Source organism: Pelodiscus sinensis, chromosome 4 (assembly GCF_049634645.1).
Source record: "Pelodiscus sinensis isolate JC-2024 chromosome 4, ASM4963464v1, whole genome shotgun sequence".
Lineage (NCBI taxonomy): Eukaryota > Metazoa > Chordata > Testudines > Trionychidae > Pelodiscus > Pelodiscus sinensis.
Window position 1 is genome coordinate 100737598 of NC_134714.1, and position 16633 is coordinate 100754230.

General features: G+C 46.4%; 1 protein-coding gene across 2 annotated transcripts in view; it reads left to right on the forward strand.

The window, feature by feature from the left end:
* The first annotated feature begins 869 nt into the window (after positions 1-869).
* The window catches only part of PPFIBP2 (PPFIB scaffold protein 2), a 247702-nt gene continuing 231938 nt past the window's right edge, over positions 870-16633 (forward strand). Inside the window, exon 1 of one of the 2 annotated variants that reach the window (XM_075927828.1) lies at positions 870-1197. The gene's annotated coding sequence lies outside the window, so the exon portion shown is untranslated. Of the gene's footprint in view, positions 1198-12701; positions 12744-16633 lie in introns of those variants that run through there. The other variant, XM_075927829.1, reaches the window with a different exon arrangement.

Consider the following 16633-nt stretch of genomic DNA (forward strand, 5'->3'; position numbering starts at 1 on the left):
TATTTCCAGTAAGTTTCAGAAGCTTAGTTTGTCATTTGGCACTGTTTATACAAGGCCAAATTTTGAACTAACCCGCTCTTCCGGAACGTCCCTTACTCCTCGTGGAATGAGGTTTACAGGGAGGTCGGAATAACGCCCCGATTATATTTCGAAGTAAGGGGCTTGTTTCAAAGATGCGGAACAGCTATTTCGGGATCCTGGAAGTGTCTCAGCACCGCAGAGGACCCTCAGGGTGTGTCCAGACTCAAGAGTTTTTTCGAAAAAAGTAGCCTTTTTTCGAAAAAACTTCACTTGCGTCTAGACTACAGCCGCGTTCTTTCGAAATTAAATCGAAAGAACGCGGCTTTTCTTTCGACGGCGGTAAACCTAATTTCACGAGGAAGAACGCCTTTTTTTGAAAGTGCTCTTTCAAAAAAAGGTGTTCTTGAATGCAAACAGGGCGTTTTCGAAAGAGAGCATCCGGACTGCCTGGGTGCTTTCTTTCGAAAATGCGGCTTGCTTTTCCGAAAGTACTGGTTGCAGTCTAGACTCTCTTTTTGGAAAGATACTTTTGAAAAAGCCCCTTTCGAAAGAGGCTTGCAGTCTAGATGTAGCCCCAGTGAGGTGTAACTGCCGCTAGAAAGACCTAAGTGTGGGCAGCACCCACGAAAGCCTGGGAACGCCCATGTGTTGTAGTGAGACCCTGTGGGAGGCTCGCGGCGGGGGCAGTGTAACCAGCACCCCGGGCTCCCTTCGGGGCTTGCAAGCGGCCCCTTCTCCCGCCCGCCCGCCTGCCCGGAGCACCTGCCGCCGCTCTCCCCCCCGCTCGCCCCGCGCACACCACGTGGGGACAAGCGCTGCCCGCCGCCCCGGCCCGGCCCCGCACCACTGGCGCTGCAGCCGGGCCGCTGGGCGGAGGAGCTGGGTGCAGGGCCCAGCGCAGCCCGGAGCGTGCGCCAAGCGCCCGGCGAAGGGAGCCCGGGCCGCTCCGCTCTGGGCTGCCGGGCGCCCCCTCACGCGTGGCCGGGCGGGACTCAGCAGGCGCCCGGAGCGCTTCCCTGGCGCACTGTGCCCTCGGCAAGCCCGGGGTGGCGCGTCACCGCGCCGGGGGGCAGCCGGGACCCTGAGCGCTGCTCCAGCCTCCGCCCCTGGGCGGCCTCGGGTGTCATTTCTCCAGGAGCAAGTTCTCACCAGCAGCGGGTCCGGGGCCAGTGCAAGGTAACGCGTCACTGCGGGCTGCGCTGCGGGGTACTTGGTACCGCTTTTCAGGCGCGCTAAGCGGGTGGTCAGAAGTGAACCATTCCCTCAGACCTATGAAGCTCAGTGCCACGCCGGGGCTTCCTTTTGGCTTTGGGTTTGGTTGCCCGAATCGGACTTGTATTCTTTTGTTCTTCAGCCAGGAATACTGAGCTTTTGAAAATGTAACCGATTCATGTAGAGACATGGTTATTTTATTGGGTTAAGAAGGCTTCAAAACTGAATTTATGCTTGTGAGTTAATGAAACTAGTTATTGACTTAGGGCTGTTGATTCAAGGTATGTGCTATCAGTGAGTACATCCTGTTGCCGTCAAACTTAAGTGGAAGAGAGGACAGTGCATATTGTTCCACGAGCTGCAGTTCTTACCCTTTCAGCCTTTATTCCTGCCCTGATTGTTTGTTCTCCTTGCTGTATGAATGAAAGAAATCTGGATTCAAGTATACTTTATGTGATGTAGCGTGGAAATGTTTATCCAGCAACTAAATCTGAAAATAAGTTACCAAAAGGAATAAAATAGCTTGAGAGGATGTCATGTATGGAACAGTGGAGGAATAACGTATTGTTATGGATTATTTTGTCACTACACAACAATAGATCAATGCTAAGTTCTCAGGAGCTTGACTTTTGATGTTTCTGTGACCTGGTGAACACCTGAAACTTAGGTTGATCTAGCTTTCTTGCTCATTGTTGAGAAAAATTCACACTCCTGAGGGCCATGTCTCCATTTGCACTGCCACAGATCAAACTTCTGGTGTTTGATTTAGTGGGTCTTAGCCAGATCCACTAATTTGAACACTAAGGGCAGCTCCAGTCAGTGTCGGTTCTCCTCGCTCCTATTGGCTTTCCTCCACGAATACGGCGCCACACTCAGCATAAAGTAAGCTGACTCCAGCTACGTACTTTATATAGCTGGAGTTCCGTACCTTATCCCCGACCTTCCAGGTCCAGTGTAGACCTGGCCTGAGAGTGTGAAGCTGACCTAAGCCCTGGTATGGACATTGCTAGGTTGGTTGAAGAATTCCTCTGATGACCTCCATGCCATTTCTCAACGGGGTGGATTTACTATAGCAATGGGGAGAAAACATTCCATCACTGTAGCAAGTATCTACATTCCACACTGGCTTAGCCATCCTGCCTTGGATGTCACAGCTGCAAAAATAACCAACACGCTCAATCTTGACAAAGCACAGGTAGCAGAATACTTTTTGTTTGCTCAGACTATTTTTCCGGCTGGAATATAAGGTATCCAAAAGCCATCATTGTAGCCAGTGGCAGTGGACAATTTCAGGGAGTTTTCTTGAAGTTTGCAGAGGGGCTTGTTGCACGTTTTGTTGTTTATTCACATTCAGTACTTATCAATATAAAATAGTTCAAGTAAATACATCAGGCAAAGTAGTGGCTATGGATGTCTGTGTAGCTTAGCTGATGCTTAGAATCATGTGTTCTAAGGCACTCTTATCCTGTGAACTAGATAATTTTAACATTCGTTTTAATAAAAATATTTTAAATACATCTATGCTGTGAGATTTGCATTAGTAAATACATTATACTAACCTGATATGATGAGTAGTCCTGTGGCACACAAAGTTACAGACTAACACAGCTATCCCTCTGAGACTTTTAACTTGACATGGTTCTTGCATTGCATTCAGTTCCTGATTGTGGTCTTTCAGAGAAACTTTCTTCTCTTCTCATTTTTCTTTTGCTATTACGAAGCTACGGTAATTTTATGTGTATATACCAGCTGATAAAGGAAGAGCGTAATTCTGAAACTTTTGGAAAGAGGACAGAGTAGATGGGATGGGGAATAATATTTACAGAGTCAACAGTAAACCTTTGAAATCAAAAGGCGTGGAGGAAAATATGATCGGTATCTGAATTAAATATCCTAGAACCCACAATGACACGGGCCTGACTGCCTGATGACGTGAGAAGACCAAAGACAGAAATGGTATTCAGACAGACTCCAGGATGAAACTGGGTTAGAGTTCTTAACTTTGCAATTGTTAGAATAAAGCCTCACAGCATGTGGGTATGTCTACACTACCACCCTACTTCGAACTAGGGTGGTTAATGTAGTCATTCGATGTTGCAAATGAATCCCGGGATTTAAACATCCCGGGCTTCATTTGCATCTTGCCGGGCGCCGCCATTTTTAAATCCCCGTTAGTGCGGACTCCGTGCCTGCAGCTACACACGGCACGGAGTAGGTAGTTCGAATTAGGCTTTCTAATTCGAACTACCGTTACACCTCGTTCCATGAGGAGTAACAGTAGTTCGAATTAGAAAGCCTAATTCAAACTACCTACTCCGTTCCGCGTGTAGTCCGCACTAACGGGGATTTAAAAATGGTGGCTCCCGGCAAGATGCAAATGAAGCCTGGGATATTTAAATCCCGGGCTTCATTTGCAACTTCGAATGCCTACATTAACCACCCTAGTTCGAACTAGGGTGGTAGTGTAGACATGTCCTGTCTGTAATGTAGGTTTCATCCTAATTGTGCAGGTGAACCAGGAAACCTGTGTTTTTATTTCTGACTCTGCCCCTTAATGCCCAGGTAATGAAGCAGGCTGCCGCTGCTTTACTTCTCAATGACAGCATCCACCACCTGGATTTAATATGCTTTACCTTCATACCGTTAGTTAATTTGTCTTAGCTCTCTTGAGTGTCCCTTTGTAGACAGCTGCTTAGGTAGCAAGCTTCTTAGGACAGGCACTTTCTCTTAGTATGTTTTGGCAGTGACCAGCTGTGACGGGGGAACGAGGGTGGTCACAGAAAACCCCTTAGGGTGCTTCCCGGAGTGCTGACAAAGCCACTGACACTCTCCTCCTTGCTCTCTGGAGCTTCTCACCAACCTGTCCTTCTGGGCCAGATCTCCTGCTCTCCCCTAGCAAAGGCCCAGAGCTTAGATCATCACCTCTCCCCCACCCCGAGGAGCAAGACAAACATTGAACCTCTTCATAGAATCATGGAACCATAGAGCTGAAAGAGACCTCAGAAGGTTATCAAGTCCAGCCCCCTGCTTGAGGCAGAACCAATCCCAACTTAGATCAACTCAGCCAGGGCTTTGTCAAGTCGAGACTTAAACACCTCTAGGGATGGAGACTCCACTATTTCCCTAGGTAACCCATTCCAGTGTTTCACCACCCTTCTAGTGAAATAGCTTTTCCTAATATCCAACCTGGACCTTTCCCACCAAAACTTGAGACTGTTGCTCCTTGTTCTGCCATCTGTCACTACTGAGAACAGCCTTTCTCCAGCCTCTTTGGAACCTCCCTTCAGGAAGTTGAAGGCTGCTATCAAATCCCTCCTCACTCTTCGCTTCTGCAGACTAAACAGACCCAACTCCCTCAGCCTCTTCTCATAGGTCATATGCTCCAGCTCCCTAATCATTTTGGTTGCCCATTGCTGGACCCTCTCCAATACATCCACATCCTTTTTGTAGTGGGGGGCCCAGACCCGGACACAGTACTCCAGTTGTGGCCTCACCAGAGCCGAATAAAGGGGAATAATGACATCTCTGGATCTGCTGGCAATGCTCTTCTTAATGCAACCTAATATGCCATTAGCCTTCTTGGCTACAAGGGGACACTGTTGACTCATATCCAGCTTCTCACTCACTGTAACCCCCAGATCCGTTTCCGCAGAACTACTACTTAGCTGGTTGGTCCCCAGTCTGTAACAATGCTTGGGATTCTTCCGTTCCAAGTGCAGGACTCTGTACTTGTCCTTGTTGAACGTCATCAGATTTCTTGTGGCCCAATCCTCCAATTTGTCTAAGTCACTCTGGATTCTATCCCTGCCCTCCAGTGTATCTACCTCTCCCCCTAGCTTAGTGTCATCCGCAAACTTGCTGAGGGTGCAATCCATCCCCTCATCCAGGTCATTAATAAAGATATTGAACAAAACTGGTCCTGGAACCGAACCTTGGGGCACTCCGCTAGAAACCGACCGCCATCCTGACATCGAGCTATTGATTACTACCCATTGGGCCTGGCCTTCTATCCATCTTTCTATCCATCTTACCGTCCATTTATCCAATCCACATTCCCTTAACTTGCTGGCAAGAATATTGTGGGAGACTGTATCAAAAGCCTTGCTAAAGTCAAGGTATATCACATCCACTGACTTTCCCACATCCACAGAGCCAGTTACCTCATCATAGAAGCTAATCAGATTAGTCAGGCACGACTTGCCCTTTGTGAATCCATGCTGACTATTCCTATTCACTTTCCTCTCCTCCAAGTGCCTCAAAATGGATTCCTTAAAGATCCCTTCCATGATTTTCCAGGAACCGAGGTAAGACTGACCAGCCTATAGTTCTCTGGATCGTCCTTCTTCCCTCTTTTGAAGATGGGCACTACATTTGCCTTTTTCAAATCATCCGGGATCTCTCCTGATCTCCACGACTTTTCAAAGATAATGGCCAAAGGCTCCTCAATGACATTTGCCAACTCCCTCAGTACCCTGGGATGCATTAAATCCGGACCCATGGATTTGTGTATGTCTAGTTTTACTAAATAGTTCCTAATTTGTTCTTTACCCACCAAGGGCTGTCCATCTTCATCCCATATTGCATCACTTAGCGCATTAGTCCGGGAGCCCACCTTGTCCGTGAATACAGAGGCAAAGAAAGCATTGAGTACTTCAGTTTTCCCCCCATCATCTGTCACTAGGTTACCTCCTTCATCCAGTAGGGGCTACACACCCTCTGATCATCTTCTTCTTGTTAACATGCCTGTAGAAACCTTTCTTGTTATCCTTCACGTCCTTAGCCAGTTGCAATTCCATTTGCGCTTTCGCCTTCCTGATAACCCCCCCGTCATTCTCAAGCTATACATTTAAAGCCCTCCCTGGTCATTTGTCCAAGTTTTTGTAAGATTCCTTTTTGTGCTTAAGTTCATCAAGGATTTCCCCTGTAAGCCAATCTGCTCTCCTACCATGTTTGCCTTTCTTTCTACGCATCGGGATAGTTTCTTTCTGTGCCTTCAATAAGGCTTATTTAAAATACTGCCAGCTGTCCTGGTCTCCTTTCCCCTTCATGTAAGCATCCCAGGGGATTCTGCCCATCAGGTCTCTGAGGGTATGTCTACACTACCCCGCTAGTTCGAACTAGGGGGGTAATGTATGCATACCGAACTTGCTAATGAAGCCCGGGATTTGAATTTCCCAGGCTTCATTAGCATAAAGCCGGCGCCGCCATTTTTAAAAGCCGGCTAGTGCGAACCCCGTGCCGCGTGGCTACATGCGGCACGGACTAGATAGTTCGGATTAGGCTTCTAATCCGAAGTATCTGTACGCCTCGTGGAACATTGAGACTCTGAAGCTCTGTCTACCATGGCCCTGCGCGTGGAACTGGAAGCATTTCCGAGAATGCCACCATAGAGGCCCTGGATTTCAGTCTTTTTCCTAGCAACCTAAATTTGGCCTCCAGGACATCTCTCCTACCCTTCCGTACGTCATTGGTACCCACATGTACCACGACCACCGGCTCCTCCCCAGCACTACACATAAGTCTATCTAGATTCCTCGAGAGATCCGCAACCTTCGCACCAGGCAGGCAAGTGACCATACAGTGGATGAGAAGCTGGATATGAGTCAACAGTGTGCCCTTGTACCCAAGAAGGCTAATGGCCTATTGCGGTGCATTAGGAGGAGCATTGCCAGCACATCTAGAGAAGTGATTATTCCCCTTTATTTGCTACTGGTAAGGTCACATCTGGAGTACTGCATCCAATTCTGGGCCCCCCACTATAAAAAGGATGTGGATGCACTGGAGAGGGTCCAGTGGAGGACGACCAAAATGACTAGGGGGCTGGAGCACATAACCTACAAAAAGAGGCTGAGGGATTTGGGCTTATTCAGTCTGCAGAAGAGAAGAGTGAGGGGAGATTTGATAGCAGCCTTCAACTTCCTGAAGGGAGGTTCCAAAGAGGATGGAAAGAGGCTGTTCTCAGTGGTGACAGATGACAGAATGAGGAACAGTGGTCTCAAGCTGCAGTGGAGAAGGTATAGATACGGTGACTATATATTCCTGAACCAAAAAGAGGGACATATTAGCCACACACCTGACCCTTCAGGCACCTTCCACAGGAAGTCCCACCCATGTGGATAGTACTTCCAGGGACATGATGGGTACATGACTGGAAGTTAAGGGTGTCACATGACCCCTCTCAGAACTCCTCCCACTATCCTCTACCAATAGGGATAGGTTTGGGTGCTATAGGAGCCCCCCTCATGCAACTATACTGCAATTGCATTAACCCAGGACCCAGACCTAGGGTCCCTTGACACTGTAGCTCTAGGGGTCCAACCTCGATTCAAGATGAGATCTAGGATCCATGGCCCATTACTCTACAGTGTAGATGCAGCTCCATTTGACTCAGGGCCTGGGAATCATCCGGAACTATCCCACAATTTCATGGGACAACTTACTTTGGCTATGTCTAGACTGCAGGCTTCTTTTAGAAGAAGCTTTTCCGAAAGAGATCTTCCGAAAAAACTTCTTCTGAAAGAGAGCGTCCACACTGCCAAAGCACATAGAAAAAGTGATCTGCTTTTTTGAAAGATAGTGTCCAGTCTGAATGGACATTATCTTGCATGTAAACTGTGATTACTATGGGTGGCATGGCCACTAGAGCATCTGTACTTTTTCATCTTTCCTCTTCTTGCGAAAGAACTCCCTTTTCCCTGTCTACACATGCGTTTTTCCAAAAGAGCTCTTTTGGAAAATGCTTCTTCCTTGTAGAAAGAGGTTTACCAATGTTGGAAAAATCCCTCTGTTTTCTCGATTTTCTTTCAAAAGAACAGGATTACAGTGTGGATGTAATTGAATTTTTTTCAGAAAAACTGCCATTTTTCCGAAAAAAAACTCTGTAGTGTAGACATACCCTTAATTCTTTTAACAGATGATGCTTATCGGTTCCAATTAACTGGTAATCACAGGGGGCTGGAACACCCCACTACAGACAGAGGTTGCTCTTGTCTGGAGCAGCCTCTGTCTGTGGGAAACCCAAGTGCCCTGCAGGCAGGGACTGTGCCAGTGTCCAGAGCAGCCTCTCTCTGTGGGAAGTCCAGCTTGCTGTAGACAGGGGCTGCTCTGGAGGGGGCTGGAAGCTGGAGGCAGCCTCAGTGTGACCCAGCATTAACCAGTTAACTGATGAATGGGAATTCACATCCCTAATGAGCTGTACTGAACTGCATTTTTTGAAATTCAGAACTGTCAAGTGTCCTCCATTTCCACAATCCAGAATGACAATACTGAACTAACCATGACAATTACAGGATGGAGAAGACCATGTCACTAACCCTCCCCACCAGATCAATGAGGCTGGGCTATTTTATATGTAAAGCTACCGAGAAATGTACATGTCAATCCCATGATGGCAATGCCTAAATTCTGTAAATAACACATAATACTAATTGCCAAATGACAACACTTCCCAACCTGCTTACAAAGGGCCTGATCCAATTTAAGCTAGGATTGGGCCCAAAGCAATCTATTGACATTACCCAAGAAGATCCAGTTAACACTTAGTCACTCTTCAAAAATATAAGGGACCCATCAATCAAAGCCCCACTGCCTGGTAGAGGCGACCTTTGAAGAAAATTGGAGAGACTCTGAATTGACTTCTTCTGAGAACAGCACTTTCTCTCTCCTTGGATGTGGGGTCTTACACAAAGTGAAACCAGTGCTAGTCAGCATAACTCAGAAATGTGTTGTCACAGCTAGCTCCATTCAGGTCTAGGCAATGTGCAGCCCAAAGACGGAAGAACAAATCCCTTGAAGCTGGAAGTTAAAACATCTCACCTGTTCACAGAGCTCACAAGGGGCTTGTTCACCCAAAGACATGAGTCATAACAACCCTGTCTGGAGAGAGATGATACATCCTGCCTCTCTGTGGACTCACCAAGGGTGTGTCTAAACTACATGGCTCCATTGATGGAGCCATGTAGATTAGGCTGATTAGCAAAGGGAAATGAAGCCGCGATTTAAATCATCGCGGCTTCATTTAAATTTAAATGGCTGCTGCACTGAGCCGACAAACAGCTGATCAGCTGTTTGTCGGCTCAGCACACTAGTCTAGACGCTCCCGCGCCGACCTGAAAGCCCTTTATCGACCTCTCCGTTATGCCTCGTAGGATGAGGTTTACCGGGGAGGTCGATAAAGGGCTTTCATGTCGGCAGGGGAGCGTCCAGACTAGTGCGCTGAGCCGACAAACAGCTGATCAGCTGTTTGTTGGCTCAACGCGGCAGCCATTTAAATTTAAATGAAGCCGCAATTATTTAAATCGTGGCTTCATTTCCCTTTGCCGAACAAACAAATCTACATGGCTCCGTCAACGGAGCCATGTAGTTAAGAAGTACCCCAAGTGTTTTCACGTGGCATCTTAACTTGTTGTTTAAATCATCAACTGCTTGGATGAGAGAGACTCACGGAGTCTGTCCATAGAATCACAGAATTCTAGAACTGGAAGGGACCTCGAGATGTCATCAAGTCCAGTCCCCTGCACTCATGATAGGACCTAGTACTGTCTAGACCCTCCCTCTATCATGCACACCAGAGTGACACGGTGATTTCACTGCCATGGTAACAGACCTGATCTCTCTGTAGGCTCTTGTGTCTCTGGGGGAGAGCCAGGGATGCTTCTATTTCAGTGGTTCTCAACTTTTTGCCTGTGGACCACCTGTCTCAATGTAAACCTTTCCACGGACCACCAGCTGCTAATGAAAACTCACTGTTAATTTCATAATTACACCCATGCCATTTTGCTAGTGCTGCAGCTGGAGAGAACAGTTTAATTTAAATTATTAAACAGATTAAACATTTTAACTTTCTCATGTTAATTTATGAAATTTCATTTTAAATAAAGCAAAATATTAATTTCTGTCCAACACAAAAGATTGCAATGTTTTCTTTATTTATGGCAGGGGTAGGCAATCTTTTTGGGGTGGAGCCACACACCCACTGAAAAATCAGTTTGGGCCCACACAAGTGAGAACAAATAATACTTCTCCCAAAACCCCCAAGCCTCACTGAGGTGGCCTCCAATTGAGACACCTCACTCCTCTGGCACTCTAGCCCCAAAGGGGGAGGGGTAGAAACATGGAGGATTGAGGTTCAGGTCTTCCCATAGGTCAGATTTACTTTTCTGGTGGATTTTGTGGACCCCCTTAGGTTCTGAGGTGGGACAAAATGAGGGGTTTAGTATGTGGGACAGTGCTGCCAGAGAGTGGGTTACAGATGGGGTGCAGGATCTGGGAGGGAGGTGGGGATGGAAAGGGGTTGAGGTTGCAAGGTCTGGGTGGGAGGTAGGGTGTAGAAGCAGGCTCACTCTTCTCTTCTGCAGACTGAATAAGCCCAAAACCCTCAGCCTCTCTTTGTGGGTTATGTGCTCCAGTTCCCTAATCATTTTGGTTGTCCTCTGCTTCAGTGCCTGTTCCCAGCACCGTCCCTTCCTATAGCTCAGCTGAGGTGAGTGCTGGGTCTGGAACCCACCCCTCACTGCAGCCCAGCTGAGATGCACCAGTCCAGTGCTCCCCCTCCTCATAGCCCAGCTGAGCCAAGTGCCGGCTCTTGGTGCCCCCCTGCAAGCTACTTGCTTTCGAGCACTCCCAGTTGTCATGGCCCCCTGCTGTTCCTATTGGCAGATTCCTGAATAGCAGGGAAAGCCTGCAGGAAGTGTCCCTGATTCCTATTCTCCCAGACAAAGGAGGGGGAGGGGAAACAGCAGGACACAGCTGCTTCTAGCTGCCTTTGGAATCTCAGGGTTTTTCGGGACATTTCAGTGCTTCATGGGTATACTGGGACAGGAGATTAAAAATTGGACTGTCCCGGAAAATCCAGGATGGATGTCAGTGTAGGTACAGATTGGATATTAGGAAAAAATATTTTACTCAAGAGGGAGGTGAAGAACTGGACTGGGTTACCTGGGGAGGTGGTGGAATCTCCATCCTTAGAGTTTGTTAAGTCCCGGCTTGTCAAAGCCATGGCTGCAATGATTTAGTTGGGATTGTTAGCTGTATGTCGACAGAATTGAAGAAGGTCTTTAAGGATACTTCTCCCAAGAGTTAATTTAATAACCCGACCAATCCGCAAGGGATGGTAATTTAAGGTAGCGACCCTCTTGCCGTATCTGATCACTGGAGAGTGTGAGATATTAGATTAAGGTGGCGTGTTAAAGAAAAACTTAAGACTTGGTTTTAAACTGAAAACCACCAGACTATATTGTTGCAAAAATAAATTTAACAAAACAATACCTCAAATTAACCCAAGGGGGCAGTCCCCTCTTACACTAAGTGAACCAGGAGGGGAAGTCCCTCAAGGTCCCTATACCTACTACAGAGTCTACGACGAAGACGATTGATGGACGCTGGCGACCTACGACCCTAGGGCTAATTGGAAGTCTTTGGGGAGGACCTGCCAGGTGTCCCTCATCGGCTGATCCAGTGCTTGGCGACCTACAATCCTTTGACTATTTGCTAGCCGCAGGAGAGGAACAGCCAAGGTGATCCCTCGAAGCAGGAGTTGAGATCGAAGACAGTTGATTCGCCTTCCTCAGAATTTCTGGTCCTCGACGCCTCTTCTCGCGCTTCGGTGCGACTGGATCAGGCGATGGACGACTCTGGATCCTATCTATCCTAAACCTAACCTAAAAATAAAACTTTAAACTAATCCCGACGCGCCCGACGGACAGTCACGAAGACGGCCGACATGCGTTAGCCGACGCAACCTGCCGTACAAACACGATGACGGGAGCTATCCTATATAACACTAAACTACCTTAACCTAACCTAAATGAGAGAACTGACCTTCCGTCAGGTTCTCTAAAGAAATAGCTTTACACAACCTTTCTCATTCTATCAGACCTAGGACAAGACTTGAAGGATCTCTCTCTCTCTCTCTCTAGAACCTAACCTATCCCTAAGCCCGATGCCCAGATGCAACAGGTAACCGCTGTGTGGCAGAAGCTTTTATAGTTTTGGTTCATACATATTCATGAACCCTAAGGTTTAAAATGATTGGACACTAAAGGATGCTCTTACGGTGTGTTTTTAAACTGATTGGGAGAACAGGATGCTCGTGAATATTCATAGATTATGTAAATTCCAACAGGTAGGTGAGTTGTTATTTTCAAACTCTAACAGCTACCTGGGGATGTGATAGAATGCATAACTCAAATGGATGCTACCAGAAAAAAAGTTCTAAATTCAAAATGGAATTTCAGACTCCATTTTGAGACATTGCAAACTTTGCATATTTTTAAGTTTACAAACATTTCAATAATTGAATTGACATTGACATATGTATACAAAGGTAACCTCTGTCCTTTAGCACTTATACAGATGTTTACAGGAGAATTTACATCAAGATCTTACATTTGCATTTATAATTTTACACTTTATATTTAAATATCCATTTCTGCCTTACAGGATCTGTCCTACTCTTAGCAGAGGTTGGACTCGAAAACCTCTCGAGATCTCTTCCAACCCTAGGATTCTATGTGAGTTGAACACGTTTATGCATGTGCAGCATTCAGGAACTCTCATTGATTATCTTTGGGAAAATTGTCTACTCTTGTATATCACAGTGGCTTCCACATATAAACACAAGTAACATAAGTAATGGAGTCAGTATTTATAACTCAAAGAATATAGACAATATCTTACGTTTTAAACCCATTTGACAAGATTTGGTTGCAAAGATGAGCCTGATGTCATCCCTGGGTGATAATAAATTCCAGTGTTGACAGTGCACCGATGAGACAAATTCCACAATTGTGTTTCTTCACAAAGAACATTTTCTTTCCAGTCAGCCAGAGTGTGTGTGTAGCAATTGTCAACGAAATTTCCCCAGGGATTATGCTGATCTCAGTCATTCTGTCAGCTTTAAGGGCTGTTAAAGTCATTTTCAGTACTGCTTTTTCACAAGGAGTAACAGTAAATTTGACTTTGTATGGTTGACTTTAGGCTAGTGCAGATGCAGTGTTGGGAAAGTTGACATTTTTGGTCTCCAGAAAGTGTCCTACAGGGCCCAGCTGTGACCACTCTGGCCAGAACTTTCAACTCTGCTGCTCTCCAGGTGCATAGGAAAAGACCTGGGAACATTTCAATTTCATTTCCTGTGTGGCCACCATGGCGAGCAGACCTCAGAACAGGCAGCACACCTCGGCAGCACATCTGACCATGAATGCTCAGGGTCGGAAATGAGCACCAGCTTGGAATGTATAGGAAATCCTGGAACTCATTGCTGTGTAGAAAGAGGAATTTGTTCTTGCAGAACTATGAATGAGAAAAAAAAATCTATGCTAAGCTCGTAAGTGGCATGGAGGAGAAAGGATAAGCCAAGAATAAGCAGTGGCATGTGAAAAGAAAGGAGCCGAGCCAGTAGTACCAGAAAACAGAGGAGGCAAACAGAGTCTGAATCACTGCTGCAAACATGCCACTTCTAAGAAAAGCTGACTGGACATGGAGCGGGAATCCTCCCGGAACCCCTCAATAAAGCTTGCGTAGAAGACCTCTTTGATCCTCCTCACAAGGTTTCTGGAGAGTCCTGTCTTATTCCGTGCTCCATGGTAAGACGTCTTTCCACGCCAAGCCAGCAGTAAGCGGTCTGGAGTCATTGTAGCATAAGGTCCAGGTTTGTGGCCACATTCAGACAGCATCTGCTTCCTGTCACTCCGTGTGATTCAGAGAAGACTGATATCTTGTATGGCAAGCTGGCTGAAGGAGGGGAAGCTATTAGCTGCTGCCTCTTCTGCTAGCATGGTCTCAGCCTCTGGCACCTCCTCCCTCCAGCTGGCTCCTGCAGGATGGGAAAGCGGCACTCTTCCTGGAAGCGGGGTGAGGCAGACACACAGGAGGGAAGCCGCATGTGTCACCGGCCTTCCCTGTCAGCATGAATGGCCCCCACAGGATCATGACCTGACAGGCCTCTTAACAGCAGGCAGCTTGCTCTGTTCTCCCCCAGCTCCAGCAGCTGTCTGTCTCACACAAATCTGCAGATGAAAATGGACAAGAGAAGACACATGCAGGGAGCACATGGAGGAAATGCGGGTGGAGTGGCAGGACAGGACAGCGGAGTGACAGGAAAGGAGAGCATGCAGGGAACCGCATGGGAGGCAACAGGACAGTATCTTTGCCTCCCTGACGGCAGTGATGGAGCACCTGGCAGCATGTCTGGAGAAGAAACCCCCCCAGAACTGCTTTCAATCTGTGCAAAATCACTTTGCTTCCTCGCCCAGTTCTGCTATTACATGATTTTTAACATCCCTAATGTAGACTCCAGTTGCTTCGCACAGTCATCACCAGCTTATTAGCATGCCCGTGGATAGTTTGTATGGATGTGTCTAGACTATAGGGTTTTTTCCAAAAAACTTTCCCTGCATCTAGACTGCTGCCGCGTTCTTTCGAAAGTAAATTGAAAGAACGCGGCTGTTTTTTCGACCACGGAAAACCTAGTTTTACGGGGAAGAACGCCTTTTTTCGAAAGTGCTCTTTCGAAAAAAGGGGCTATGTAATGCAAACTGTGCTTTTTCGAAAGAGAGCATCCAGACTGCCTGGGTGCTCTCTTTCGAAAAAGCGGCTTGCTTTGTCAAAAATATTGGTTGTAGTCTAGACGCTCTCTTTCGAAAGAGACTTTTTTGAAAGTATCTTTTGAAAAAGCCTCTTTCAAAAAAGGCTTGCAGTCTAGATGAACTCCAGTCTACATGAACTCCAATAAGGAGGCACTCTTGTTGCCAGCACACTAAAACTTTTCAATAGTCAGGTCTGTCATTCCCACCCCAAAAACATGCTTTAATCACTCTCTGTGGCTACCATCAGACTTTTTAATTTCTGGGACAGCATTCAAAAGGTCTCTTCTTCTTCCTTCTGATAGGCAGTTGCTTTCTTCCTTTAATCTTCCACCTTAACCTGGGACAACTTCACATTTCACATGGATAGTCCGATTTAACACAGACACAATATATTATTACAGTTGAGCAAACACATCCCCTTAACTATCAAGCTTTCCATTTCCAATTTTTAAAAAGAAAGAAAATGGTTATTAAGGATGATATGCAGCTGTTTGCATAGTATAGTTTCAAATTTACAAGAAATGAAAAAGAATATAAATGATTGTTCCAAATTTTTAAGGAAGCCCTGAGTTTCACCATTTTTTTGTTGATTGTTGGGCAGATAGCTAATTGTCATTTGTTCTAAGAGTGATTGATTTTACTGACCCAAGAAAATCATGGCAAGATTAATTATGGGCAGTATTTTCATTGTTGTCATAATAATTGCAATTTCTACATTCTGACCTTCAAAAATTAAACAAATGTAGTTCTCGCTCTCTCCACATGCGTGTAAATAGCTTAAGTCAGTGGTCACCAGGCAGTCGACCGTGGAGGCACTGCCAGTCAATCTAAACGCAGTGTTCTCCGCCTCCTCCTGCTCTCCCCACCTGCAAGGAGGCGCCTGCGCTGACGCTACAGCCTTCCGCCCCTTGCAATATTGGAGCCAGTGCCATCTTCCTCGGTGGGGCAGGGATAAGTCCCGCAGCTCTGTGCCAGATCCGTCTCCTTGAGAAGCGTGTGCGAGCTGCTCCCCACAGCAGTGTGCACTTTCTTGTCTTCCCTTCCTATTAACCAATACACAGCAGTATATCAGTTAAACAGTTAGGGTATGTCTACACTAGCCCCCTAGTTCGATCTAGGGAGGCTAATGAGGGCGACTGAAATTGCAAATGATGCACGGGATTTAAATATCCTGCGCTTCATTAGCATGTTCCCAGCTGGTCACCATTTTAGAAATTGACTAGCCCAAAGTAACTGCCCGCGTCTACATGCCGCAGTGAAACGGGAGTTAAAGCCTTAACTCGAATTAGCTGGTAAACCTCATTGCAGGAGGAATACCAGCTAATTCGAGTTAGGGCTTTAATTTGGAATTAAATTTAATTCAGGCAGTTACTTTGGGCTAGTCAATTTCTAAAATGGCAACCGGATATTTAAATCCCATGCATCATTTGCAATTTCGGTCGCCCTCATTAGCCTCCCTAGATCAAACTAGAGGACTAGTGTAGACATACTCATAATCAATTATACTCTAATATTAACTCTTCTCCGTTCGGGGAAGGAGGCACAGGTGGCAGTTTGGCTTTCTCTCCTAAAATCTTAGGGTGCAAGTAGGGTTGCCAGGTGTCCGGTTTTGAACTGGACAGTCCAGTATTTGAGCTGTCTGTCCAGGAAACCAATTGAGAAAATAGAAATGAAAATACAAATGCAAATGTCCGGTATTTTCTAAGTAAGATGTAATGTCAATTGTGATGTAATGTCAAGTGTGTCCGGTATTTTTGTTGAAACCATGTGGCAACCCTACGTGGGGCTGCTTCTTGGGGTCAGGGAGCCCTAAGTAC